Genomic DNA, 27,016 nt, shown 5'->3' with positions numbered 1-27,016 from the left:
TGCTTAAGCACAGGCCTATGATTCTGAGGCCTGAAAGAAAGGAGATCAGGATCCTATAGAATCTGGAAGTCACTGGGTTAATAAATTGAAGAAAGACAATGGTAAGTGTATTAGTAACACAGGCCCAACTGCATCGTCACAGAGACATCAGGATGTGTCAGGCTGGTTGGCAGGGGTGTATCTGATCAGCATCAAATGGAGCCCAGGGTTGAGTCTCCTCTAAGTAGGGTGACCATATAACTTACTGCCCAAACTGGGACATTTTTGAGAGCAGAGGCAGACACTATTCATAATTAAGCTTGGACAATAGGTATAAACCAAAGCTGTCCTAAACTGCGTGGTCAGGACTAGATGGATGGTCCTCCTACCCATAAGTTAAAGATGGTTGAAGGCATTTTCCCTTCACATCTATGAACTTCTCTATATGGAATTCAGTAAAAGTGTTAGAAAATCCACTTTGGACAGGCCAGAATGTTCTGGATAAATGAGAGCATTGGGACTCAGAGTCCATAGTGAGCTGCTGCCTCAACTGTACTCCTCAGGCTCAGAACTAATGCCTTACAAAATGCCAACCAACTCCGAGGTCCTAGGAAGCCAGCAAAGCCTCGTAAACGTCTGGAGCTCAGGTCCTGAACGGCTCCAGTTCTGGTGCCCGCGTCACTTGGATGAGCAAAATGTACAAGAACCACAATGGAGCCACCCTCCAAAGGCTCCGTTCCTATGAAGTCCCAGAGTCACGACATTTCCCAGTGATGGGGACAGAGCTGCCGGCAGTATCAGGTGTCTCTACAATGCAGGGCTGAGAGTCCAGCTTCGAGGCTCAAGAACGCCCCGGTGCATCACCACCCCATTAAGGCAGCTCTGAGTTATCCATCAGGTGCTGATTCCAGCCCGTGTCTGTAAGGGAATCAGAGAGGACCTCCGAGGACAAGCGACTCCGCAGACATACAGTACACTCCCAGAATCCTCAGGGAACGTGCGCCCAAGACACTCCATGAGCTCACCACGTCCCAACCCCGTTTCCTTTCTCTCCTGGGCACTTCATTTCCCAGTCTTGCTTATATTCAAAAGGGGCATGTGACTGCTTCTGGCCAACGGAGTCTTGTCAAGAGTGATGTATGCTGCCTCTAGGACTAGCTTCTAAAAATCCTACTCTCTCCCCGCTCCCTCCTCCCTCACCTTCCAGCCACAAGCAGTGGAGACCCATGAGGCCTGGGGAATGGCGGGTCCTGAGACCCTCTCTGGCTGCCTGAAACAGCTTCCACCACGCCTTCCTCTTTCACCAACTCACATTCAAAGCCTGGGTAAGTGAGAAATACACTTTACTGTGTTAAGCTGCTGAGATTTTTGTGCTTGTTGTTTGGTACAGCTCTCTCCTGACCAATGCAAGCAAGTTTTCAAATTAGCCTGTACTGAAGAAGGAGGAGGGCATCCAATTGGCAGATGAAAACAACGTGGGGGGGTACTAGATTTTCTGTGCTCCTTCATGAGCAGGAATGGCACTTGTCAAGGGAATTTTTTTTTTTTAAAGATTTTTTTTTCCCTTTTTCTCCCCAAAGCCCCCCGGTACATAGTTGTATATTCTTCATTGTGGGTCCTTCTAGTTGTGGCATGTGGGATGCTGCCCCGGCGTGGTTTGATGAGCAGTGCCATGTCCGCGCCCAGGATTCGAACCAACGAAACACTGGGCCGCCTGCAGCGGAGCGCGCGAACTTAACCACTCGGCCACGGGGCCAGCCCCCGGTCAAGGGAATTTTTGACTGGTTTCTATACCCACGTCCCCTCAAAGGATTCAAGGATTCAAATCTTCCCCAGTTTCCCTAGCTCTGTCAAGCGGAATAGATTGATGCTTCCCAAACCGTGGGATCCAGGCCGGAGGGAGTCATCCTCATTTGTTCCATATCCCCTGAGCTGGCAGTAGCTCGACTCCCAACCTTTCCTCCCTCTCATACCAGAAGAATTTCACCAATGATCTGTTTAATATATTGCACTGTTTCTCAGCAATTCTAGTTAGGAAGTTTTCCCACTAGTCTGATCTAAATTTCGACAGAAAAAGCCCTTTCACTCTTATATCCTCAGGGAGAATGGCACTCAGCCTCCCACCTCCAAACGTTTGCAGTCACCCTCCTCCCCTGCGGACCCCATGGCAGAGTCCCCATGCTGGCCCTGTGTCTGCCCGCAGTCCTGAGCCCTGCCCTCCGCTCCCCACCCTCCGCCCCGTGCACCTGACCAAGAAGCAGCTGAAGCCCTTGGGAGCGGGCGTGCAGGGAGCCAGGCAGGAAGCTCCGGTATCCTGGTTCCAGCTATTTCCTTGGACATTGCTTTGCTTGCCCAGATGGTGAGACGGGTAAACAAGAAGTCCCTGTTCTCCGTCAGCGTGTCAGCGAGCACCTCACGCTCGGGCATCTGCCAGGCTGGGGGTATGATCTCCGTTTACAGTTAGGCCCTCCTCAGCGTGCCAGAAATGTGCCCTTGTGTAAACACGCAGAGCACTTCCTCCACGGAGGACACAGGGCAGTGGACATCTTGCTCCCAGCAGCATGGGGAGAACAGAAATATCACTCTCCTTACCCCAGCCCTCTACCCAGCCGCCCCGGCCCATCAGCACCCATACTGCCCCCCAAACACAGGGAGACACGCAACTGATTCCATCTCTGTCAAATTCCAACTGCCTGCCAATTTTTATGAACCTGTATTCAGCTGCCACCTTCCCATTCCCCCTGCCTCTGCCACTTACCAGCTGTGTGACCATAGGCAAGTCACTTAACCTCTCTGAGCATCTGTTTTCTTGAACAAATAACGGAATAATGCCACTTATCTGACAGGCATCTCTCTTTGCCACTAGGACTTGAGGAAATGTATGTAAAAAATGCAGACAGTGCCTGATGTGGCCCACGGTCCCTCTCCAACTGTTGATCCCTTTCCTCTTCCCTGGTCCACCTTAGAGCAATCCCGTACCCGGCATTATCTCTTGTCCCAGCAAGAAGTGGGAAAGAAGCCCATGCCTGGGCCAGTCTCTCCAGGCGAGGCCGTCGTGAGCCGTGTTCTCTGCTCACTGGTGCCGAGCACCTCGCTCCTGCCTGAGCGCCTCACCTGCTGGTTCCAAAACTCCAGGGACTGCTCACCTCTTAGCTGTCATCCCGCAGGCCGGGACTCATGGTCTGCTGCCTGCTGCCACCTCTGACCTCTGATCTCTGTCTTTTCAGAACCCACCTGGTGACCCTTCTCTTCTGTTGCCCATAATCTCCAAGCCTGGGTTCCCAGTTATGTCCAATGAATGAATGAAAGAATGAGTGAATGATCAAATGAATGCCGGGGCAATATAAGCACTATGGAAACTGAAAAATGACATAGAATCTTCTAGCACTCTCAGTAGACCTGAGTCCTCAGACTCCATCTATCACCGTAGGAGATTCGTTCTCACTATTAAAAATACACCATGACATTACTTTTCTAGTTCTGGTTGGAGGTTGTGACACGTATGTCTTAGAAGCCAGAGGAAAATTTTGCTACCACTGAACGTAAAATCTCTTCTGAGGGGGATCCAAGCAGAGATCAAATTTCATCCCCCTAAGCAGAAGCCCACACAGGCTTGTGGCCGGGTAGCTAAGATGCCAGTCTGTACCCCTCACTCCATTCCCGAGTCTCCAGGTTGGCCAGCTGTAGCCCTGGCAAGTCGTATTGCCTCTCTTATCAGCACTGGCCGGGAGCTGCCTCAGCGTCCGCAGGATTACAGGCCAGAGGAGGGCGCTGGGTTGCATGCCAAGGTATGTGGGAGCCAGCTCCTGCTGGCTTGTTAGGACCGATTGTTAAATTTTCGAGAATTCTGCAACCCAATCGATAACCCACTGGTAGCTTGAAATTGGCCACAGGGGGGATATTTATACCAAGAAAAGTTGCAAATGCTCCAAATTAGAGCTTTTTCTCCCTAGAGGGTTGTTTGTTTAACATTTACCAGCACCCACTGCTTGCATGGGCATCTTCCCTCCCCTCTGAGCCCTGAGGGATGCCACGATGGCATGGGACCTCTGAGCCTCAACTCGCTCCTCTGCAAGATGGGGGACTTGCCCTTGTTTCCTACCTCACCGGCAGGCACAGCCTCATCGGGGGTGGAAGAGAGGGGCTTCCCGGTGGTAAGGCTTGTAGGAACATAGACAGCATGGCCCCACCAGACACTAATCACTGCAGGTGCCTTCGTAAATACAAATTAGGTCTTGCCATTTCTCTGCTCAGAAACCTTGGATGCCTTCCTATGGCCTCCAGGAGACAGGCAGGACGTAATGTCTGCGTTATCTTACCCGATCTGCTTCTCTAGGGTCCACTCCTTCCCATAACCTCTGCTCCCCAGTCACAAGCTCTGGCTGTTTCCACGGACGCCATAGGGACAGTTCCAGTTACTGTCTGCTCACAAGGCCCCCACTTGTATTGGGCAAGAGCACCTTCACCTTTGGGGAGATAGTTGAGCCTGTCATCTGGAAGGCATGAGGGGTGAGCAGGGACTGAAAACATCACAGAAGGCACAGCTTCAGGCTGTGGCTCTGGAGAGCTTCCTACATGTGAGGCTCATTCCACCACTTACTAGCTGTGTAACCTCGAGCAAGTTACTTAACCTCTTTGGGCTTTAATTTCCTTATCTGGAAAATGGGGATAATAGTAGTGCCTCTCTCATGGGGCTGCTGCAATGATTAAATGAGCTCTTGCATGTCAAGGGCTTAGCCCAGTGCCAGGTACAGAGTTAGCATTCAATAAACATTAGCTGACATCAGCAGCAGCATCGACATCATCATTTTATTAGCCTCCGATCATCAGCATCACCATTATTATTCCCATAAGCAGCATCTTGGACTCTAGTAAGCTTCTGCCCATGCAGTCCTCTGTGTTCTTCTGTCCTTAGTTGGAATCTCTTTGGACCCAGAAAATCTCCAGAAACAAGTCTGTGCCCTCCACGCCATGCCTGCCATGCTGGTAAGGAAAGACTTTGAAGACTCCCAGGACCGAGTTAACAGCCCTGACTTTCTAAGTCCCTTGTAAAACCCCACACCATGGTCAGATAAATAACCTGGTAGACAAATAAGGAAACTATGTTTGAAACATACAGAGACAGGCGGAGCTTCCTACGAAGGCGGTTTGGCCTGGGGATCTGCCGCCCTGTGCAGCCGAGCCCGGGGTGAGCTCAGCCAGGGCGCTTTGCTGGAAGCACGTTCCACTGAAAGCTGTGCATCTTCCAACCAGAGCTCAGCGCTGGGCGGTCCTGCTCCAGAACTTGCCGAGGCAGCAGAAGCACCCTGGAGATCTGGTGGTTTGTCACAGGAGACTTGAAGGGGGAGAGGATGACCCAGTAAGAGCCAGTGCGCTGTGAAAATGAGAAAACACTACCCCTTCTAACGCAGCAGCACTGCAGCCCTGGATGGCCCCCGTGGCCCGCACGTGGGTTCCAACTCCGCAGCTTGCTGATCCCTCCCCATCTGACTTACCTCCAGACATCAGCTGGAGAACAGAAATTCGCTCACCATGTGTTCAGACACTCTGTACATGCCTGAAGGACCATCGAGGAGAATCTAACAGAGCGGGCGACTGGCGTGAGGGGCCGACGCCTGCTGGGAATGAACGGATCCCAGAGACTGGACCCGCTGTCCGCGTAGGAGCCATGGTGCACCCTGGTGGGGAAGAGAGGGAAGAGCATGGTCCTGTGCATGTCACTCAGATGGCCCAGCCTGGGACCTGCGCCTGAACCCGGCTGGTGGGGCTGGGGAGAGGAAGAGAACTGGGAAGCAGGGAGGAGCGAAAGCTGCTCCACTGGAATCTCCGTGAGGCCCAGGCGGCTCACGGCAGCTTGGCCTGGGGACATCTGCTTGCCCCTTCGGGGACATTTTGGGGACATTTTAAGGCAAGGGATAGAAGCTGCACCAGAAGCTGGAGGAGGACGAGGGAATAATCAGGATGTGGGCATTGGGAGCATGAGAGGAAAACATCGGTGGGAACCGAGCATTCACTGCCAGGACAAATGCTTAGAGCACATGAGATGCTTTGGGGACAATCCAAACCCCATGGGAGAAGTCTTGGTGGGCAGAACGCGTGGAGGCCGGGCCCAAGTTACACGGGCTTTGACTCTGACTGTGATCTGACGTGTCTCCAGGTCGGTCCCCTGTCCTAGGGAAGTCAGACCATGCTAAACCCCACAGCACCCCATCATTCAGATCCCGCTCCGCCACTTGCTGACAGCGAGCGCAGTGCCTGAGCCCCCTGCCAGCGTTCTCATGTCTCTGCGTCTCAGTTACAGTAGCACCCACCTCTAGGGCACCTGTGAGGATTGAACTGATTAATGGATGCAAATGGCTCCAAGTAGTGGCTGGCGCACGCCGAGGGCTCTCTGTTAGCTGCATCTCCACCACCACCATCATCCAGAGAGGAAAAGCACTGTCCGACGTCCTGGACCCAGAGTGCCAGGGCTGGAATTCCCACTCCTCCCTCTTATTAACTGTGAGATGCTGGGGAGCTCATTTAACCTGCCTGTGGCCCTGTTCTTTCTGCTCTAAGTGAGGACAATTCTAATGCCCGTCCCTTAGGGTTGTCCCAGGGACTCGAGGGCTCCCGCCAAGGGCCTGGATCTGGTGCAGGGAGCACTGGGCAGACGACAGCAGTGTCTGAATGAACAGCTTTGATTCAGCGTCTCCTGCTCTTGCAGGTCTCCCCGCCTCCCAGCCCAGCATGCCCACAGGACAACGCCCGCCCCACTGCAGTGCATGAGCCTGTGCCGCCCCCGTGTGAAATATTCTCCTCTTCTCTTCCATGTTTTCAGACCTGATTCAGGTTCCACCTCCTCCAGGAAGTCTCCCTCCCGCACAGTGACCTCTCCCTCCTCTGACCTCTGACCAAACGTGTTCCCACACACGGAGGTGCGTGGGTGCTGTCTGCCCAGGCACCTGCTGCTGAGCACCTACTCACTCCCGGGCCCACGAGGACACGGGAGACAGGGTCATCTCCTGGAAAAGACCCTGCCTTCAGGCTCGGATTGAGGGGGAGACAGACAAACGATGAGTCAGTGTTACTCCACGGATAAGCTCAGACACTGACGGGATGCAGAGAGGGGTATCCGACCCAGGAGACGCTTCCCGGAGAATCAGACCCCAGCGCCGAGTCCTGCAGGGGAGAAGTGGTGGCTGAGGGACAGGGATGAGAGAGAAGCGTGCTCCAGGCCATACTGGTTTCCAAGGTATACTGTAAAAATACCATGAAGCCAGTGGCTAACCAACAGAAATTTATTCTCTCCCATTTCTGGAGGCCAGAAGTCTGAACTCAACGTGTCAGTAGGGCCGTGCTTCCTACAAAGGCTCCAGGGGAGAATCCTTCCTTGCCTCCTCCAGCTTCTGGTGGCTGTGATCTCTGCCTCCGTCTTCCCATGGCTTTCTCCCCCTCTTGTCTCTCCTGTGTGTGTCTCGGGTAAGGATAATTGTCATTGGATCTAGGGCCCACCCAGATAACCCAGGATGATTGCATCTCAAGATCTTTAACCCCTGCCAAGACCCTTTTTCCAAATAAGACCACATTCCTAGGTTCTATGGGTCAGGAAGTGGACCTGTCTCTTTGGAGGCTACCATTCAACCACCGCACAGACAGTGGGGCTGCATGAGTAAGGGGATGCTGGCCGGGCATCCCCTGCAGGCTCACCAGAGCCCAGCATGGACTGTGAAGCCTTTTGGCCTCCTCAGCATCCTTCAACTCACCACTCACTTCGTGCTGGCCAACCTTCCACGGTCCTTCCTGTCTTCCCTTTCCCCTAAGCACTGCTGTTCTCCACAATTCCCCCCAAAACACACATGCTGATGGGGAGGAGCAGTCAGGTGATGGGGACAGACCAGGCCAGGAGAGCCCGTAGGCAGTGGGCCTTGAGGGGAAATCTTGGATAGACCAGCCCTCTTGGACTAGGTGGACACTCTGGCTTGACAAGGTTACTCTAGCCCCTGAGGCTGGCCCTGCCCAGGCTGACACGTTTCATGATCAGAAAGGCAGTTTCCTTCCGTCCCTTGAAACTGGGCTCAAAGCCGCCTCCCTGCAGCCAGCCCTGACCAGCCCCACCTGGCCAGCAGTGGGCATCGGGAATCAGGTCATTTTGGCTTCACGTTCCAGCTCTGCCACTTACCGGTGAGAAGACTTCACACCTGGGACTCAATGTCTCTGAACCTGCTTCCTTAACCAAAAACACAGACAACAAATCTTTGACCTGTTGGCCTGCAGGCGTACTGTGAGGGTGTGCAGCATAATGGGGCGTGCAGCACACTCGCACGTTGTAAGCATGATGACATAATGGATTAATTCACCCTAAGTCTGTTCAGTACAAGTCATACGTGCAAACATATAACACATACACACACACACACTCACTCTTGCATGCTCATACACGCTCACACATTCACCATTTGCATACACTCACAAGCACTTTCATTATTAACGTGACCATGCTGTTACCTGGCTTCCTCATTTCCTAGTTGCATGGCTGCCCTGCTTTCAATTGTGGATTCACATATGTTGTGATGGTCCCTGGGTCCTTGGGTTGGGTGGGAAGGGATCTCTCCTGGCTCCCCACACGATGCAGAGTCCCTGAGCTCAGGGATGGACCCTCTGTTTCTTCCAGGTAAAGGGCAGCAGTATGGGGTGAGAGTCAGTGTCACTGTTGGGATGGCTGGCTGACGGACTGTTGTCCCCAGAATGAGGGGGGCTTCAGTGCCTCTCCTCACACAGCTGCTCCTGCTGACAGCACAGTGACTTCCACTGGGCCGCTCCAAGTGTAATGAAAGCCGGGAGATTGCAGCCCCCTGCACCCCTGCCAGCAAACTACCCGTGGTGAGGACTCTGCCTTCACTGGGAAGAAGGGGGACACAGCCCGTGAGGGCCTCCTGGGAGCACAGCGTCTGTGCCTTTGCTGATGTGGCTTCTTTGCTGCTCAGGGCGTGGGTCCTGCTGAGAGCAGACATCCTCACAGGCGGATTTCTCCATGGACTCCCAGACCCGCCCGTGGGCTGAGGGCCTGGGGACCCTGGTTTGCTGATTTGTTCACCCAAGTTTGAGGGAAATCCTACTCTGTGGGTTAGGAAGTCACATGCCTCTTTGGCCTGGGAAGGAAGGTAGTGCTTTCCCACATTTCTAGGCAGGGAGGGTCCGCGGCTGCTGGAACTGCTGGAATTCCACCCTGGAAGCAAGGATACCAGGTTCTACTCCCCGTCACTCATTGGCTGTGTGACCCTGGGCAAGTTACTTCACCTCTCTGGACTTTAGTTCCCTCTTCTGCAGAAATGCGGAGTTAGAGCTGATGATCTCTTTGGCCCCTTCCTGCTGAGGTTCTGAATTCCTTATTTTTCTGGGGCCTAAACTGATCTGCGTGTGTGTGTGCGTGTGTGCACACTGGTAGGGGAGGGGTCACTATTTTCTCCATATTACCTCCCTGAACACTCTGCTGTCCTGGAGAGAGACAGAGAGGGCCAGAGAGCGCCTCCCAGCGCTGCTGCAACCACAGCTCGCTTTACTCTTTTTATTAATTCATTCAACAAATGTATATTCAGTGCTTAAAATACGCCAGCCCTGTCTAAGCCCTGAGGGATGTGTTGTGACCAAAAGAGACAAAATCCCTGTCCTGTGGCACTGACGTTAGGGGACGGGTCACCAGCAAGAGACGGCCAGAATACATGGTATATCAGGTTCTCATGAATGAAAAATTAAGCAAGGAGGGGATCTAGGAAGTGCCGCCGGGGAGGGGGATGGCAATTCTAAATAGGGGGCAGGGAAGTCCCCACTGATAAAGTCAGAGTGTCACGGAGAGGAGAGGGCAGTCCCGGAGCCCCGGGCTTGTGATGTAACAGAGAGGACGTGGTTAGGCTGCCTGAGGTCGGGTGGTGATGGTGGGGAGGCTGGCTCAGAGTGCAGGGAGCGTGCGGGGCTTCTTAGGGGCATGCAGGGCTCTGGTCCTTTCCTCTACCTGCTGATGGAGTCAGGGAGAAAGGGTTGTCCTGGACTGTTCAGAGTGCTGAGAGAACCAGGCAAGGTCCCAGCTCCTGCCCAAGGAGGGTGGCCTTACACAGGGGGCCTGCCAACCCCACACGGACCACGCAACCACATCCAGCCTGCACCTGTCCTAAGGGCCTGATGAACTGGAATTAAGGACCCCCTCCTTCCCTGCCTCCTTCCTCCTCAGGTGCAGCTGGAGATGGTGGGCAAGGGGGACTGGGGCCAGGTCCCCGGTCATTTTCAGGGCAGTACCAGGCCTGGTGGACCAAGATCTATGGGGGGAGAGAGGGAGGGGGGGGGACCGTTGACCAGGCCGGGAGGCTCCGGACTGCTCATGGGGACAGCCTCTTCTATTCCCTGTAGGGAAAGGAGAGAAAAGGGAGGTCTTTGGTTCAGTTTGGAAGCGTGTTCGCCAACTCTGTCTGGAATCTTCCACTCAGCTGCTCTCTCACCTGCTCCGTCCTGTCTTGTGGATGCCCGCCTCGTCTCACAGGGCTCAGAATGAAAGCTAAGGGGCAGGGACTGGAGAGGGGACAGGCAGAACCCAGGGAGGCCCCGAAGGATGCATGATGTCCCCGCCCCTTGGTGTCTCTGCGCAAGTCACTCGGAACAGACACCTGCGCTTTCCCAGAAGCTACCCTGCCCTCTGAGCCCTCAGTTTCCTCCTCCTTCTCTCCTCCTGTGGAGCCTGCCGCCACTGGATCCCTGCCTGGCTGCCTTCTCCCTGCCACCTGCAGAACCCACCCCCCGGCCACTGTCTGTGCCGCACCCGGGCCGCTCGCCTCTCCCAAGGCCGGCTTCGCGCCCAAGCCATTGTCCAAAACCTTCCACGACTCAGCTGCCTCCAAAAGGTGGTGCCGTGGGAGGGAAGGTAGGAGAGAAACGAGTGCAGAAATTCAGGAGGAGGAAAGGAAAACGCAGTAAGTTAAACCAACCGCTGCCTTTGAAGGCAATGTCATCGCAGCTGCCGGGATGACAGTCGGGGCTGCCCGACCCGAAGCCCTGGGAGATTGGAGGGAGGAGCATCACGGGTCTTCACGGGCTCCCCTCTCCCATGCCTGGAGTCCAGCTCCTCCCAACATTTCCTAGGCCTTCTCTGACCCCAGTCTGGTCTTCAGGAAGCTTCCCCCGACCCCAATTGGCCTGACCTCTCCATGTAACTCCACAGTGCCTACGAGGAACACTGGGTGATTCGGCCTCTGTGAGGGCTTTAAAAATAGACTGTGGATCCCCTGCAAAAAAAACCCCAAAAAAACACCATCGCTAAAAATAGCCTCAGCATCCAAGGGAGGAAAATAAGAAACTGCAGCAAAATTCAGCTGGAGCAATGACTTTCCTGCCTCTGCCGTTCCGGGTCAGTGGCAGCACGGGGGAAGGCTGGGAGGGAGGACAGGGGTCCTTCAAGGACAGAGGAAGGATCAGAATCTCAATCCACAGCAAATGCTGCTCTCTTCTCCCTGACTTTTGGGCACTGGACCCTTCCTGGACCAGCAGCTGGGCAGCACTCAAGCCAGCAGCAGGGAGCCGCAGAGGCCGGAGTCGGCAATGGGAGCTGTGCAGAGTGCCAGGGGGCCTGGGGGTTGGCTCTGCAGTGTCCCCAAAGATGTGAGTTCAGGGGGAGCAGCAGGCCAGGCTAAGCTCTGACGCTGAAAGTCCCTCCCTCCCTCGAAGTGGCCGGCGCCGTCTGGAAGGGCGGCTGCTCTGCTCTCCACAGCGACAAAGAAGCCCCTGTGAGAACTGTCACTGGGAAAGTCAGGATTTATATCCAGGACATCAGCGCCAGAGAAGGGAAACCCCGCGGTCTTTTATTTCAGATCCTTCCTGTGGCTGGAAGGAAGGAGAGCTGCGTGGGAAACAGCAGAGCAGCACGGAGACGGGGTTTTGCTCACTAAACATGCTTTAAGGAGCATGTTTGGGGTGGGAGCTGATAGGGTCTAAGCAGACACACACACATACACACACACACACCCCTTTTCATGTAGCTCTATAAAAGAAGGTGTCTGCTCATTTTCTCATGCCAAAAAGCTATCGCAGTGAGCTGGAGAAAAATCAGGCTGCAGCCTGAGGAGGAGAGCTTCTGGTCCCTCCACTTAGTTGTAACGGGGTTCTCTCGGAATATGGGATTTGCGTGTGTTGGTCACGGAGACGGGACAACGTTAATAAGCTGACCAGAGGATTACTGGGGCTTGGGGGAGGACCCCTTAGGAGAGGTATGGGGGGATCCAGGAAATATGCGCCAAGTCCCCAGACTAAATTTTCAGAGCTGATGTTTTGTTACCATCATTTGCTGTAGAGGCTGTACACCCACATGCACACAGACACACACACACACTCACACACACACATCATAGAAATTTGTCCCTTAAATCAATTAGAGTTCAAAATACACACCTAGCCCACCAATGATCCCACACGTCCCATTGTTACCTGGACTCGTATCTTTTCTCCAAAACCAGTAGGTGGCCACTTTTATGCCAGGAAAGGAAAGAAAGGGGGTTTTGGTAGCTGAAATGTAAATCTCTTCCAAACAATTTATAGGAGATAAAGCTATTTCCAAAGCTTGTCCATGCGATGGGGAGAAAAGGGCCACACGAGTGAGGAAGGCAGGGATGACAGGGAAATGTCAATGGCCAGATCCTGGTCAGCAGGTGCTGTGTCGGCCTCGCTGCCTGCTGTGGTGCTCAGAACACACACGTCCCAGGTGAGATCGGCCACCAGGGTATAAGGAGGGGACACACTAGCTCCTGGGCCACACTTCTTTGCAAGCACAGGGCAGGTAAAAGATGCTCTCGGTCATCTTGTCTTCTCAGCCATAAGGACTGCCCTATTGGGTCGTTTCCTTCACCTTCCTCACCCCAAAGGAGCACAGCTTGATCAGCACCACCACACGTGGGGTGGACAGAGACTTTGGCACTGGCCAGCCCACCCCCAGGCTTGTGTCCCCTCCACAGCACACCTGGGTCCAGCCAGCCTAGCCCTCCCCTTCTGTCACCTTCCACAAGCTCCTTTCTCCCTCTTCTTCTCTTGCTCCATCTACAGATCAGGGATAGCCATCTTCTTGGTCTCATCTCATACCTCAAGTCACCCATTGCACAACGGGTTAACATGAACACACTTTGAGACAATGGAGGAAGACCAAACAATGCCCTCTCCCCGGCAGACCCGAGTGCTCCGTGGTGTCTCTGCACACCAGGACTGCAGCGGGGTGCGGCGCCTCTGGCACGGAGCAGCGCAGCGTCTTCCGAAAGGCTTGCTCACCTTCTCCTCAGTACTTTTCCTCTTAGACCCGCAGGCCTGTGAAAAAAACAGTCCTGGCTCCGCCTAGTGGCCAGAAGCTCCCTAGCACTAGCCTGGGATGCTTCCTGCAAAGGTGGTAATTAGCCACTGCTTTAGTTACTACCACATTCTTGTTAATAACAGTGGGAAAAGGGACCATCCCTGTTTCCTTGGAGATTTAGCTGTGCACACGTCTATTGTGTTGACTGTTCCCTATATGCTCGAAAATCCCCGGGTTATTACCTGCACAGTGCTTGCTGCCCTGGATGTAGACGACAACCTGGTGTCATCACTGCGTTCCAGCCAGTGCTATTCAAAGTGGCGTCCTGACCTGCAGTGTCAGCCTTGCCTGGGAGCTGGACAGAAATGCACATTCTTGGGCTTCTTCTCAGACCTACTGAATCAGCAACTCTGAGTAAGTCGGAGCCTAGGAATCTGCATTTTAACAAGTCCTCTGGGTGATTCTGATCCACATGAAGAATGAGGACTGATTTAGATCACACATGCCCTGGTATTTCACTCCTATTTTGCCCAGAAAACTTTCTTGACTATTAAAGCATTGGACAAAAAGAAAACTAAAAGACACGTCTTCCTTATTCTAATCAATAGTGTATTGATTGGAATAACATATTGATTAGAATAAGGAACACCCTCTCCCAGGTTTGCCTCTAAGGAAACTCCCCCACGCCCTCCCGCTGTCATCCACTTTCTTTTTCATCAAAATCCAGTTTGGAATGGAGTCTAAGTCACTGATGCATCTTTGAGAGACTAAGCAGTGCTTGGAAATTTCGAGTAATGAGGACGCTGTCATCAGGATGGGAAGCAACCTCACAGAGCCCCCAGGAGCTGGCACTAGCCCATCAAAGGTAAGCAGAACCAGAATAGAAACTAGACAGGAGATGAGTGATTGTTGACGTAGAAAGTGTAGAGCTTAGCCCTACTTTTTGGAGCTTTCCAGCCTATTGCCGTGAATGCACCAATTACTGTTGACACTGTTAAACGCAGAGGGCTCGGAATCATTTTGATGAGCTGACTGGTTCTAAGAGGTCAATCTAATTTTATTTTTACTGGTATTTTTTAAAGATGCTTACATGGGGGAGGGAAACCACTTTTAACAAGCATCAAACTGCAGAAAGCAGAAAGTTGGTGACAAATGAGCGGCAATGCAGAAGGACAAACTGAACATACACTGTCTCTTGCAGGACGGATCTTGGAGATCATTGAAATCCACTCCCTGCCTAACAGAGGAGGAAACCGAGGCCCAGAGTTGAAGACTTGCCCAGGAGGAGAAGGGTTGTGCGCATGGCCATCTATCCTTCCATCCCCTTAACTCCAGGTACCATTTCCAGGTAGGAGTTCAAGATAATTCGGCCTCATTCTTAGCCTGGTGAGATTCCAGAAAATCTCTGTGACTGAGTAGTATTTGAACTGGAAAATCATTTCGCCAAAAGACACCTGATCTCTTTGCCGTGTCATCTCTTAGCCCCTACAGATAACTTCCCTCCACAGAGAACAAATTAGCAAAAGCCCCCAGGATGCAGGCCTCTGTGTGGAGTTTTTAGGGCAGTGCCCTGTTGCTTCCCTCTGCTCCGTTGCCTCCTCCAGGAGGTTGGGGACACCCCACAGGCAATGGCCCCTCAAGCTGCCCACTTGACTTCCCAGGCCAGGGCATCAGGGGCCTTTGAGACCCCGACTCTCCTCTGCCTTCCCAGGATCTCTGAGCAGCTGCGTTTACAGCTGCAATAGCACCTCCTCGTGCTCATGCACAGACAACGGGGGCAGGTCATAACCCAATTCACTGGACATCCAGCCACATCAGGACCTCTGGGGAAGACTGACCTCCCCAGAGGAGGGGCAGTGCAGACTGCAGCTCTGAATGGATTCACATGGCAAGTTTCTCTGGTCAAGCAAGGACCCTGTGGAATAACCTGCGTGCTGTGTCAAGAACTCTTCCAACTAGGAGGTGCCTTGGGCACCCAAGGCCTGCTCTGAGGGTCCTTGTTTCCCATCGGGCCTGTGGGAGAAATATAAGTGATGGTGGCTCCCTCTAGTGGAGCTGTCAGAAATGGAAGGTGGTTCTGAATCTTACATGGAGGAGGCCCCTGCTGGAAGATACGGAGCTGATGAGTGTGGCCCAAAGGTTCTCACACATGTCATCTCAAGTAGTATGTACAGAGTTTGGAGGAAGGCGTTTGTCTTGTTTTGTCTCTATCACCTCCAGCACAGGAGGCTGCGGCTGTGGAGACAAGCACTCTGATGTCTGGCTGCAGGCCTCACTGTCACACTGTGTACAAACCCCTCTCTCTTCTCTGGGGCTTGTTTCCTTCTATATGTTGGGGGTGGGGATAGGGGGTGTGCAGGTCAACCATCTCCAAGATGCTCTCAAATGAGCTCACCGTCTCACAGTCGATTGCTCATCCAGGAGCAAGCCACAGCATTGCTCATAACCTCCCACGCTTGGAGGGAGCCTGACAGTCACCACACACTTTCCCGAACATCACTGCACCTTGCTCTCACCACGACCACGTGACGCTCCTTGTCCTGACCTCTCCCATTCCGCCCCAACCACCAGGTGGGCTTTGTGTCCTGAGACTGAGCTGAGAGATGAAAGGATCCTCTTCTGTGGCCCACAGAGCCAAAGATGCCAGGCCAAGATTCCAATCGGGGCTGTTGGCTTCAGTGTGGAGCCCCGTGAAAATGAGGCTGAGGAATTCCACTCTATGTTAGCAGGAGAAGAATGTCTATGACCCACCCCATAAGAGTTATGATAATAGTAACGGTGGTTAGCACTTAAACATGCTCGCTACCGGCCAGGCCCAGTTCAACACACTCTGCTTATATATTAACTCTTGTAATCATCACGACAACCTGTGTCACAGGTAATCCATAAACTGGCCATTCTTGCACAGATACCAAGATAATTCTAATGAGCCAAAGTCACTTGGCTATTATAACTGCTTGCCACTAAGTGTAGATGCGTTGTAAGAACTGAATCAACATGGATTTCCCCAGGCCAGAGGAGAGGGTTTCATTCTCCATCATTGTGTACCTGGAAGTCAGTCTACCCTCGGATACCCAGGTTGTGATATTGTGATTAATAATAAGGAATATATATTTAGTCTTCATCCTGTTTCTGACACAGAGCTCCTAAAAGCTTGGAATTTCCTAAGTGATGAGAGTGATAAATGTGTCTTTTGTTATGTTATTGAGGTGACATTTGCACTGCGCCTAAGGATGGGGCTGGTTGCCAGGAGAACCCAGCGAGTGATTAGAGGATTGGAGCTTGCAGTGCCACCCCCGACCTCTGGGGGCGGGAGAGGGACTGGAGGTTGAATCAGCCGCCAATGGCCAATGATTTCATCAGCCACGCCTCTGGAATGAAGCCTCCATAAAACTCCAAAAGGACGGGGTTTGGAGAGTTTCCAGGTTGGCGAACACGTGGAGATTTGGGGAGACTGGTGTGACCTTTAACCCGAGGGACCTGAGGCTATCCCCAGGTAGATAGTGTCAGAATTGAGTTGAATTGTAGGACGCCTTGCTTGCTTGGTGATGTGGGAAAACCCCACATACATCGTAATGGGAATCAGAATCCCACACCTGATGGAGATAAAGCTCAGAATTACCAAGTGGGAAGAGACGTTAGAGATCATTGGTCCAATTCTCCATGTCCCGGATGAAATGGACGACTAGCGAGTACAGAGGTGAAGCGTCTTGACGTGCGGCACATAGTGAGTCTAGCGGCAGGGCCGGGGCTGGCCCCCAGGTCTCCAGACTCTCAGCCCAAAACTCTTCCCACTCTACCATATCATGGCTGCCACACACCTGGGCCAATAGACAGCACTGAGATCTCTCTCCCGTTCCATGGCCCAGGGAGCTCCCCAGTCATCAGCCAGCCAAACCGAGCTCAGGAAGCAGAATCCTCCTAACACCAGCCTGAGGCACCTGAGGGTGGCCCGGCAAATAGGTCCTCTGCTGCGTCACCTACAAACAAAGACAACAGTCACCCCTGGAATGGTGCCTTCCACAGCTAGACAGATGGCAGAGAGCAGGGACAGTCTGAGGGCAGCCTGTGACATCAGGCCTCCTGCTGTCCTTTATCCATCCACTCTGGCCAAGGCCTCCATGGTCCCTCCCTAGGAGCCATGACAGATGCATTCTCCACCTCCGCCTGGTTTTTCTTCTTCTCCCAGACTGGTCTGGGGTTCTGCTGCTGGTGCACTCCATGCACCCCACCTTTGCCCTCCCCATTGTCCCTGCCTTGGGGTATTTTGGTCTTCTGCTTCCCATTTCGGTTTGGTTTCCACTGGGATGTGACTATACCTCCCCTGTCATTTCCAGCTGTAGTCAGTTTCAATCATGTTCCCAACTTTCCCAGGAACAGGCTGAGTGGAAAGAGAATCTTCCAGAAGATCTCTTTTTACTGCTCTGTGACTCGGACGGCAGTCTCCTGGTCGGAGGGTGCTGGAAAGTTCCCCGGGCACTTTGCTGTTGGTGCTCTGTCACTTGGCTGGCAAGCAGGCTTCTCTGCTCTAGTTTGAGCGGGGAGGGTGAGGAACTTGCAGAGGCTGGTGGATAGAATCAGGGGGTGGATGCATGGAGGGGAGAAGAGTGAGAGACTGAGAATGAATCATGGAAACTCAGACACAGTCCCTCCTAGACTGGGGGTCAGGACGACAGCCCGGGCAGAGGCGACCACAGCTGTCGCCCTCCCACTGGCTTTGGCCAGAGAAGGACGTGGGGCCGGGGGGCAGGGTCTCACTCCTCTGGGCCTGCTGAGTTGGAGGAGGAGCTGGGCGGCACAGCTGGCTTAGCTGGGTGAGGGGTGTCCCACAGGTCAGCCTCTGGGCTGGGGGTACCAGGCCTCCAGCAGCCACCAGAAAGGGTGGCCTCAGACCCACAGCCTGGAAGTTTCCCTTGCCTTCACTCTTCCTTTCACACGCCACTCCAGTTTCTCCTGTTGGCTCTCCCTTTAAAATTATCCAGAATCTGTCCACTTCTCCCCACTCCCGCTGTTGACAGCCTGACCCAACCACCATCTGCTGTCACCTAGGTTATTCAAACAACCTCCTAACTGGTAATCCTGTTAAAATTTAAGACCACTCGTATCATTTCTCTGCTCAGAACCATGGAGGAACGGCTTCCCCTCCAACTCCGAGCACAAGCAGCAAAGTCTTTTCAGACCCTGACTGGTCAGCCCCGCCTTCTGCCACCCAGCTGGTCTCCGGCCTCATCTCCTGCTCCTCTCCTGCTTGTTCAATCGCCCTCCAGCCACCCTGCTCCTTCTTGTTCCTGGAATGTGCCTGCGGTGCACCCACCTCAGGGCACTCATACTTGCTGTTCCCTCTGCCTGGAAGCTTTCCCTCCAGGTGCCTCCCTGGATCCCTCCTGACCTCTGTCCTTTACTCAGACATCACCTTCAAGGTCAGGCTTTCCCTGTCTCCCCACTTTAAGCTGATCTCCACAACCCGCTGCTGTATTTCATAGCCCCCTTTCTTGATTTCCTCTTGTATTTATACTCATCTAGAAAACAATATATTTTAGTTATTTATAGTACCGATCGCCTGTCTCCCTGACCAGCACCTAACCTTCACAGGGCACGGGTTCTCGCTGGTTTATTCACTGGCCTGGCGCACAGTAGGCACTCAGTGAACACTTGTTGCATGAAAGAACAAACGAATGATAGACACAGCTTGGGAAACAGACCTTCACGGGGGATGTCAGAGTTATGGGATTTCTTAAGTAAGAAGAGAAGCTTGGGAGAGAAAAGGGTGTATGTGTGTGCACATGTGTGTGTGTTGCAGGGATCCTTGACAACCACCTTCACTTGGTGTGAACAATGTGTGAGTCCTTGCTGATTCGCTGTAAGTGTTCTAACTGCGTGTATTAACCAGAGCCAACCCTCCTTCATCCACGTCCTCACTCACTCGCTCACCAGACGTTTTATGAGTGAAGTTCTGTCAGGTGCTCTGCTGGACACAGGTGGGCACGTGGCTAAGAATATGGTCCCTGCTGCTGAGACTTCTGCAGTGTGGCAGCGAAGCCCAGGCACTCAGAACATTTCTGGGAGGGTCTGGGCATGAAAGCAGATTGTAACCCCAGCAACATCTCATTAGGAAAGTAAATTCTGGACAAGAAAATCAGCCTGATGTGCTTTGCCACCAAGAGGAAAAGATACTTGGATGAGAGCGGCTTCTAGTGGGAGCTGGCCCCTGCAGAACACCTGGAAGGATGCTGGAGGGAGGGAAGCGGTGAGAAGGAGGGGCTCCCCTCTGCAGAAGTGCCCTTGCTCTCCTCCCCCTGAGGACAGGCCAGGAGCCAAGAGCTGTCAACAACAAGAAGAGCCATGTGGGTTACACACAAGAAAGAAGCCCTTCCCTCTCCTGGGAGGCCCACACACAGCATCACCCAGGCCCTGGGTGGGCCTTGGGAAATGCCGTTCTGACCTTCACATTTGCCCACAGGCGTGTATATGTAAGAGGCAGACAACTCCTAGACCGTGGGTTACACATCTTGCTTCTTGGAGAACGTCCCCTGTCCAGGGTGCGGTCACTGCAGAGGGTAATCAAGCGCTTTTTCTGATGATCCGTGGGTGGCGCCTGGGAAGCGATTGGTGCTCTGGCATCCTGGATGAGCCTGCTTTTGTCACAACTACTTGACTTGTCTGCTTAACTTAGCTGTTGATGCTTTCACACAGTGAAACACACAGCCTCTGAGACTTTCCATATGTTTATTCGTTAGTCTTCCACAACAATCCTTTTCCTGGGTGGGTCTGTAGCACAGCCATGCACTTTCTGGCATCCCTTGACCCCTGACCTCCCAGACCTGCTCTCTTTTGCCCACATCACCAGCTTTCCCTTTCCCCCTACAGCCTCACCCCAACATCCTGGGCCCCATCTTTAACGCCGGTGGGTCAGATCTCAGCTTTTTCTAGCCTGGCCACTGCTTCTGGGAGGTCACCGCAGGGGTGTCAGGCCCAAGGAGGGGTCTCATTCGTCTTCTGGAGAAGCTGAGGGTCCGGGCCCTCTCTGTCCAGCCGCTATCAGAAATGTATGTGTAGGTCTCCTTGCTTGGACCTCTGTGCCAGCCTTTCCCTGCCAGGGAGGAATCAGAACAAAAGGAAGTGTAGTTAGTGATACGAGGGTGAGCTGCGCGAGGAATGGACCAAGAAACAGGAATGCCCTCTGGCTTCTGCGCCCAGCTCCTCTGGTATTTGCCTAGTGGTCCCCACCCAGCCTCTACTTCTGGGCTGTCCGGTTTGCTCAAGCCAAACCTGCATGACACAGGCCCTACATGGGCCCCTCAAACGCGTCAGCCTCTGTCAAGCACAAGCAACCTGAAGCCACTCCTGCAGAGGTTGTCTTTATATACTGCCTTAATTCTCTATCTTTGGTGGCCCATTAGTCCCCCAAGAATCAAGTCCAAGCAATTTACTCAACCTCCAGGCCCCTCATACAGTCTACACAGCTGGGCTCACTGCCGTCTCATACCCGGCACTGTCCACCGTGGTCCCAGAGGCCCGTCTCGGACCCTCAGCACACGCCAGGCATATCCTCCCTCCGGGAAAGAGCTCCTGCCACGGCCGGCCTCCTTCCTTATGCACCTCCAGAATGTTCTTGTTCTCCCTCCCACATTCCTCGGTCCCACCATCCTCTAGGCCCAGCCCAGCCCCACACCTGCACGGGCCTCTCTGGCCATCGCACCATGACTGATCTCTCTCCTGATTTCCTGCTCCTTTACAGTGTGTCCCACGAGATACTATACATAATTTTTTTCTACTGGAAAGTATGTGAGATTTGGGGCCCAAAGTCCAGTGTTCAACGTCTGCTCTCCTATGCCCTGAGCAAAGAAAGTCAGGCCCCTGAGCCATCCCCGTGTGCTGCGTGTCTGTCGCTACCAAAAACCACTCCAAGAGCAGGCCAGGGTTGGGCTGAAAATAAACAAAGCCAGTAACTGCCTGCAATTCTGTCTCCACGAATGTGAAACAGGGATGAGCATGATGAGGTGTGTTCCAGGCTTCCTAGGGCTGCCACGAGGACCAGATGTTTGTGAAGCTGCTTTGGAAAAGGTAAAGACTTACAGAAACACCAGTAGATATTATTGTGCCTCTGCAGTAAGCTCCTGTGTAACAAAAAAATTTAATATGGGTAATTTCAATTATTTGGGAGCAAGCCCCAGGGTCCATAACGTGGAGTAGCTTGTATTTTACTAAGACCCAAAAGCATACGGAAAGCCTGGAGTCCCGGCACCAGCGTTTGCCTCGCAGCCAGGTGTCACTGACCATCTAGCTTCAGGCTCACAGGACATCACACAAGGGCTTTCCATGGCCTTCGTCCATTTGCAATAACTTCCGCAAAGTACTGAAAAACGAAGTGAAACAAAACAAAAACCTTTGTTTCCCTGTGAAATCCCAACGGTCATCAAGTGGAAGATGATACTTTAGCAAAGGGTCAAAGTGGAGTTCTTGTTGTTTCAAAGAGCAGGGAGCAGAAAACTGATTGCTCTCCTCATACACTCATGACTGGGGAGGACCCCGTCCAAGCACTGCCGCATCCAAATATGGGCCGTGTCAGGCGTCTGGACACAACTCCCAAAGGCCAAGGTCTGCATGAGGCTCAGTGCTCAGCATACGAATGCAACCACACCCCGTGCGCTCTATCCCAGGGCCGCCCACACGTCCCACCCACAGCTCCTCTGTGTTCTCAGGGAATTCATGATGCTTTTCACGTCAGCCCAAAGAAACAGCATGAGGGAAGCCCATCTGACCTAGAGTTAAAAGTGGCAGATTAAAAGCATGGGGTTTTTTTGTTTTTTTGCTCCCTCCTGAAACCCTACTAAAATAACAGTAAGGGAAATTTTTAAAAGGGGCAAGGGAGATAAAGTTACAAAGACAAAAACATCACACTAGTGGATGAAATATAACTAAAAGCCAATTTGTAGATGACAGAACACCATCGGGGACACAACATCTGCTTAGAAGAGGGGAAGATTTGAAACCTGAGTGCCTGCAGATGAGGGGCCAAGGGGATATGATGATTTACCCCCAGGGAACCCTTGGAGCTCAGGAGCTGGAGGCACCAGGTACCACAGAAGCAGGGTCTAGGGGCAGGGCTAAAAAGTGGTGGCAGTTAGATATACCTTCCAGGTCTCCTTCCCAATCCCATAAAGCCAAACACCCAGCCATCTGCCATCCCAGCAAAAGAGGGGAACTTTAAGAATAAGCTTGACAGACAGGGCTGGACTCAAGGTCATGGATCATTGTGTACGACAGGGATGTGGCACCATACTGAAAATAGGGGGTTATTCGTAATGACGGAGTGACTGCATCCTGAACAGCAAGGTCTGACACCTCCCCTGCTCTGCTCCTCGAACACAATCAGGCAGGCAATTGAATTCTTCCTTGGAGAAACCAAAGGCTTCCAAGCGAAAATGCCTAGAGACACTGACATCTAGAGGTCCCCAGCCAGATGTCCTGGTCTCGCCTCATCGCCCTCCGGTGAACTCTCCACTCGTTAAGCCCCACAGACCAGAGCTTCCAGTCAGCCTTTTAGCTCTTCACTCTTGAAAATGAACTGCTATCCTCAAACCACAAACATCTGGGAAAGGTTCCAATAGGTCAAAACAGACCGAAGACAGAAACTCAGAGGAAACAAAATGCCAGAGACGGGGAAAAAATCTTCAAAAATATTAAAAATCCTTGGTTGAATCAGATGGAATACTTTATCCATGAAACAAGAACAGGCTGCTATAAAAAAGCAACCATCCAAGGAGAAGAAAAGAATTTTTGGAAATTAAAAGTATGATAGCCAAAACGAAACTTAAACAGAAGTTTTAGAAGATACAGTTGAGGAAATGTCCCAGAAAGTATGACAAAATATAATGAAAAAGAGTAAAGGTAAATGTGATATTGTGAATTACAATAAGAAATAGATATTTGATCTTCCTCCGTGGGTCCTGACTAACAGCTCCCAAATCCCAAGTCGTTTCCTGAGCATTAGAGCAACAGGGGCATGTTTTGTTATAATATTTGGTTTCTGTCCTAAGTTCCTAAAGTGGCTTCAGAGCCATAAAGGTGAAATGAGTGCCTTTTGTTACTCATAACAAGCCCCTTTCAATCACACCTAGATTTATGTTAATGAGGTGACTTTTGGAAAGCCCCTAAGAATGGGGCCTAGTTACCAGGGGAACAAACCAGGATTAGAGCGTTGGAACCGTCAGTCCCACCCAAGGACTCACCCTACCTTCCCCCACCTCCAGGGAGGGGAGAGGAGCTGGAGGTTGAATCAACTGCTAATGGCCAATGATTTAATCAGCCATGCCTATGAAATGCAGCCTCCCTAAAAACTCAAAGGACGGGGTTCGGAGAGCTTCTGAGTTGGTGACCATGTAGAGTTGCTGGGAGAATGATGCACCTTGGGGAAGGCATGGGAGCTCCAGGCCCCTTCCCACATACCTTGCCCCATATATCTCCTCCATCTGGCTGTTCCTGAACTATATTCTTTCATAATAAATCCATAATCTGGTAAGCAAACTTTTCCTGAGTTCTGTGAGCTGCTCTAACAAATTAATTGAACCTGAGGAGAGGATTATGGAAACCTCAGATCAATAGCAGGCAGGTCAGAAGCCCAGGTAACCACCTGGACTTTTGACTGGCGTCTGAAGTGGGGAGAGGAGCAGTCTCGTGGGACTGAGCCCTTAACTCGTGGGATCTGATGCTATGTCTAGGTAGATGCTGTCAGAATTGAGGTAGATTGTAGGACACCCAGCTGGTATTTGGAAATCTTGAGAACTGCTTGGTTTGGGAAACTTCCCACACACACGTTTAGTGACCAGTAGTGCTGTGAATATAGTGTAAGTGTGGACGAGACACACAGAGGAGGGTTTGTCCTTAGAATACAGAAATTTGAGAACCAGTCCAGGAGATCCAAAGTTGACTAACAGGAGTTCTAGAAAAAGAGAACGGACCAAAAAAGAATGGAAGAAAACCACTAAAGAGATAATTCAAGAAAATGTTCAAGAACTGAAAAACAAGCATTTCCAGACCCAGAGTGCCCACTGAATGCCCGTGAAAATGGATAAAAATAGACCTACATGAAGGCACAGCCGCCGCCTGAAACTTGGGAATTAGGATGGCAGCAGATTTTACCAAAAGCAAAACATAAAAAGCTGGAAGCCAATGAGGGGGTTTTCAACCCAAAATGCTATACTCATTCAAGCTGGAAACTACCTGTCACAGAGCCGTGAGGGGAATCCCTGGGTACCAGTGAAGGGCTGTGCCAGGACGGTAGGTGTGCAATGCGCCCAGACCACACTGGAGCAGAGGATGGAGGGGCCCAGGCAGTCGGGATGATGGGAAAGACAGCCTGGTGTGTCAGCAGATAGTAGAAAGAGATTTACACGTCCAGTGAGACGTCTACTGAGCCCCATTCTCCTTTTGGGTATCAAACAGTGACAGGTACAAAGAAAATTAAGCAGTGAAAAAGAAGGTATTGAGTAACTCCAGAGGAAAATGAAAAATAGCGCAAGGAGGGAAATTTAATCACAGCACAGCACACTACATGGCTCAATGAGGAATAATATTTACAGTCTTAATAAAGTAGGACTGAATATGAGTGAATAAGTATTGTGACACTTACACTGGCATGGGTTGAGAAGCACGTGCGTCTCTACTGTGGAGAGCCATGGGGGATGGTGTAAGAAAGCTAAACCCTGATCTTCCAGAGGAGGAGGCTGAATTTTCTAAGACTTAAGAAATAAGACAAAAAAGCAATGTAAGTGCATTATTGAGAAATACAGTGGCAAGTCTAGAAGAAAGAGCTAGAGAGTTGAAAGAGATTATTTCTGGAAGGTGCAAGATGGGGATGGAAAGGGAGGAAGCTGGGGACTCTCATTTTTGGTTATAAGCCCTGTTGAAATATTTTATCTTTTTTAAGCTTTGACTAATATTTTAGCTTAAAGGAAATGGAATAATATGTGAAAATTTCCCTAAACTGGAAGACAGGAGTCTCCAAATTGAAAAGCCCAAGTTCTAGGGTTTCCAGATTTAGCAAAAACAAACAAAAACAAAAGAGGACACCCAGTTAAATTTGAATTTCATAAACAATGAATAATCTTTTAGTAAAAGTATGTCCTAAATATTGCAAAAATTACTTGCAGTTTATCTGAAATTCAAATTTAACGGGGGGGTCCTCTGTTTCATCTAGCAACTCCATACCCAACACACGCATCCTAAGATACATAGCTGTGATGTTGCAAAGCACCGGGGACAGAGAGAAGATGTCAACAACTTCCAGAAGGAAAAAAATGCCAAATGTCACAAAGAAATCAGAAAAGCATCGACTTCTCGCAGAACAATTGGAAGCTTGGACAGAGTGGAGCAAAGCCTTCAGAAGTCTGAAGAAAAATGATGTCCATCCCGGCATCTTAACATCCACCCAATCATTAACGGAGTTGGAGAACTGAACTCCATTAAACGTGCCTAAAGGCATTTTTAGGCACGCAAAGCTTCAAAAATGTACCTCCCCTTTACCCTTTCTCAGAAAACTACTGGAGGATTTGCCCCACCAAAAGAAGAAACAAACCAACAAAGAAGAGAACGTGTGGTGCAGGAAAACAGAGACCCAATGTGGGAGAGAAGGGAAATGAATGCCCAGGACACAAGCTGCAAGGAGGCAGAGAGGCAGCAGATAAGACTGGAGTGGGAGAGTGGAAGGCTCCAGAAGGGAAGGCACCAGAGGGGAAAAAAAGGAACTAATAGAGAGCCTGATGTATTTGACCACATGGAAAATGGTGTTTGGATGGGTTTTCCAACTCTGTGGGAGAGGTTGGAAAGAATTTCAAACAAGGTACACAGAAAATTAAGCAGGTGAAGAAAATGAGGCAATTTTTAACAAAATGTTTAAAGGAGATTAAATGAACTTTACCATAATATACTGCTTGGCAATGCAGAAAATAACATTTGATAGTGATGACATAACCACCGAACGCTGATTTAACTGAAAAATTATGTTGAAGCAGAGAAAGTGCTTCAGACAAAGATGAGCGGTAATGTCCCATCACCCAGGGCAAAGTCAAAGTCCCCACAGCAGCCCACAAGGCCCCACACAATCACGTTGCCCCACCTCAGTGCTCTGATTTTATCCCTTACGGCTCCCCCTCATCCACCTTGCCCCAGCAATAAGGGCCTCTTTGCTGTTCTGCTCCTCAGTTACACCACATGTTCTCCCACCTCAGGGCCTTTGCACTTGCTGTTTCCTTGCTTAGAATGCCCTTCTCCACCCACCCACAGGGCTCCCTCTGCCATCCCTCAGGTCTGTGCTCAGATGCCACCTTCTCAGTAAGGTCATTCCCTTCCTCCACTCCTGTATTTAATATTGCATTTCTTCCCCCACATTCCGTCCATCATCCCCATGGATGCTCATTTTTCTCCATATTGTTCTTAGCCATCTCTCCATGGAGCACCACCTCTATATAACGAGATGGTGACGGTGACATTTTATTTAAACGTTCGCTTATTCCCCCACTGCAGGGAAAGCTCTGTTTAAGGCAGGGAATATTGTCCCCTACCTGTATCCATCGTTTGTCCACTAATGTACCCGTGCTGAGTGACCAGCACGAAGCAGGAGCTTTATAAATATTTGTTAAATGAAAAGAGAAATCAAGAAATAGCAATGTAAGCCTTTCCTGAGGAAAACAAAGGTAGACACGAGAAACAAACTGCTCAGATAAGTGAGGGTGGTGGGCT

General features: G+C 51.5%; 1 protein-coding gene and 2 long non-coding RNA genes across 7 annotated transcripts in view; 1 reads left to right on the top strand and 2 right to left on the bottom strand.

Moving 5' to 3' along the window:
* Window positions 1–1,179: 1,179 nt before the first annotated feature.
* Window positions 1,180–19,738, top strand: LOC139041551 (uncharacterized). The gene is made up of 3 exons (XR_011496890.1): window positions 1,180–1,304; window positions 14,004–14,141; window positions 14,478–19,738. It is a non-coding gene; the product is annotated as an uncharacterized lncRNA (long non-coding RNA).
* Window positions 4,775–7,503, bottom strand: LOC139041552 (uncharacterized). The gene is made up of 2 exons (XR_011496891.1): window positions 5,475–7,503; window positions 4,775–5,314 (listed from the first exon to the last, which is right to left on the bottom strand). It is a non-coding gene; the product is annotated as an uncharacterized lncRNA (long non-coding RNA).
* A 233-nt stretch (window positions 19,739–19,971) lies between the features above and the next one.
* The window catches only part of KCNA6 (potassium voltage-gated channel subfamily A member 6), a 39,906-nt gene continuing 32,861 nt past the window's right edge, over window positions 19,972–27,016 (bottom strand). For 4 of the 5 annotated variants that reach the window (XM_044756172.2, XM_044756170.2, XM_014841739.3 and 1 more), the window contains one exon: window positions 19,972–20,366. The gene's annotated coding sequence lies outside the window, so the exon portion shown is untranslated. Of the gene's footprint in view, window positions 20,367–24,908; window positions 25,018–27,016 lie in introns of all 5 variants that reach the window. The other variant, XM_070494280.1, reaches the window with a different exon arrangement.

This window comes from Equus asinus, chromosome 22, assembly GCF_041296235.1.
Source record: "Equus asinus isolate D_3611 breed Donkey chromosome 22, EquAss-T2T_v2, whole genome shotgun sequence".
NCBI lineage: Eukaryota > Metazoa > Chordata > Mammalia > Perissodactyla > Equidae > Equus > Equus asinus.
The sequence above is the reverse complement of the archived record's forward strand: the minus strand, read 5'-3'. Positions and strand labels throughout refer to the sequence as shown.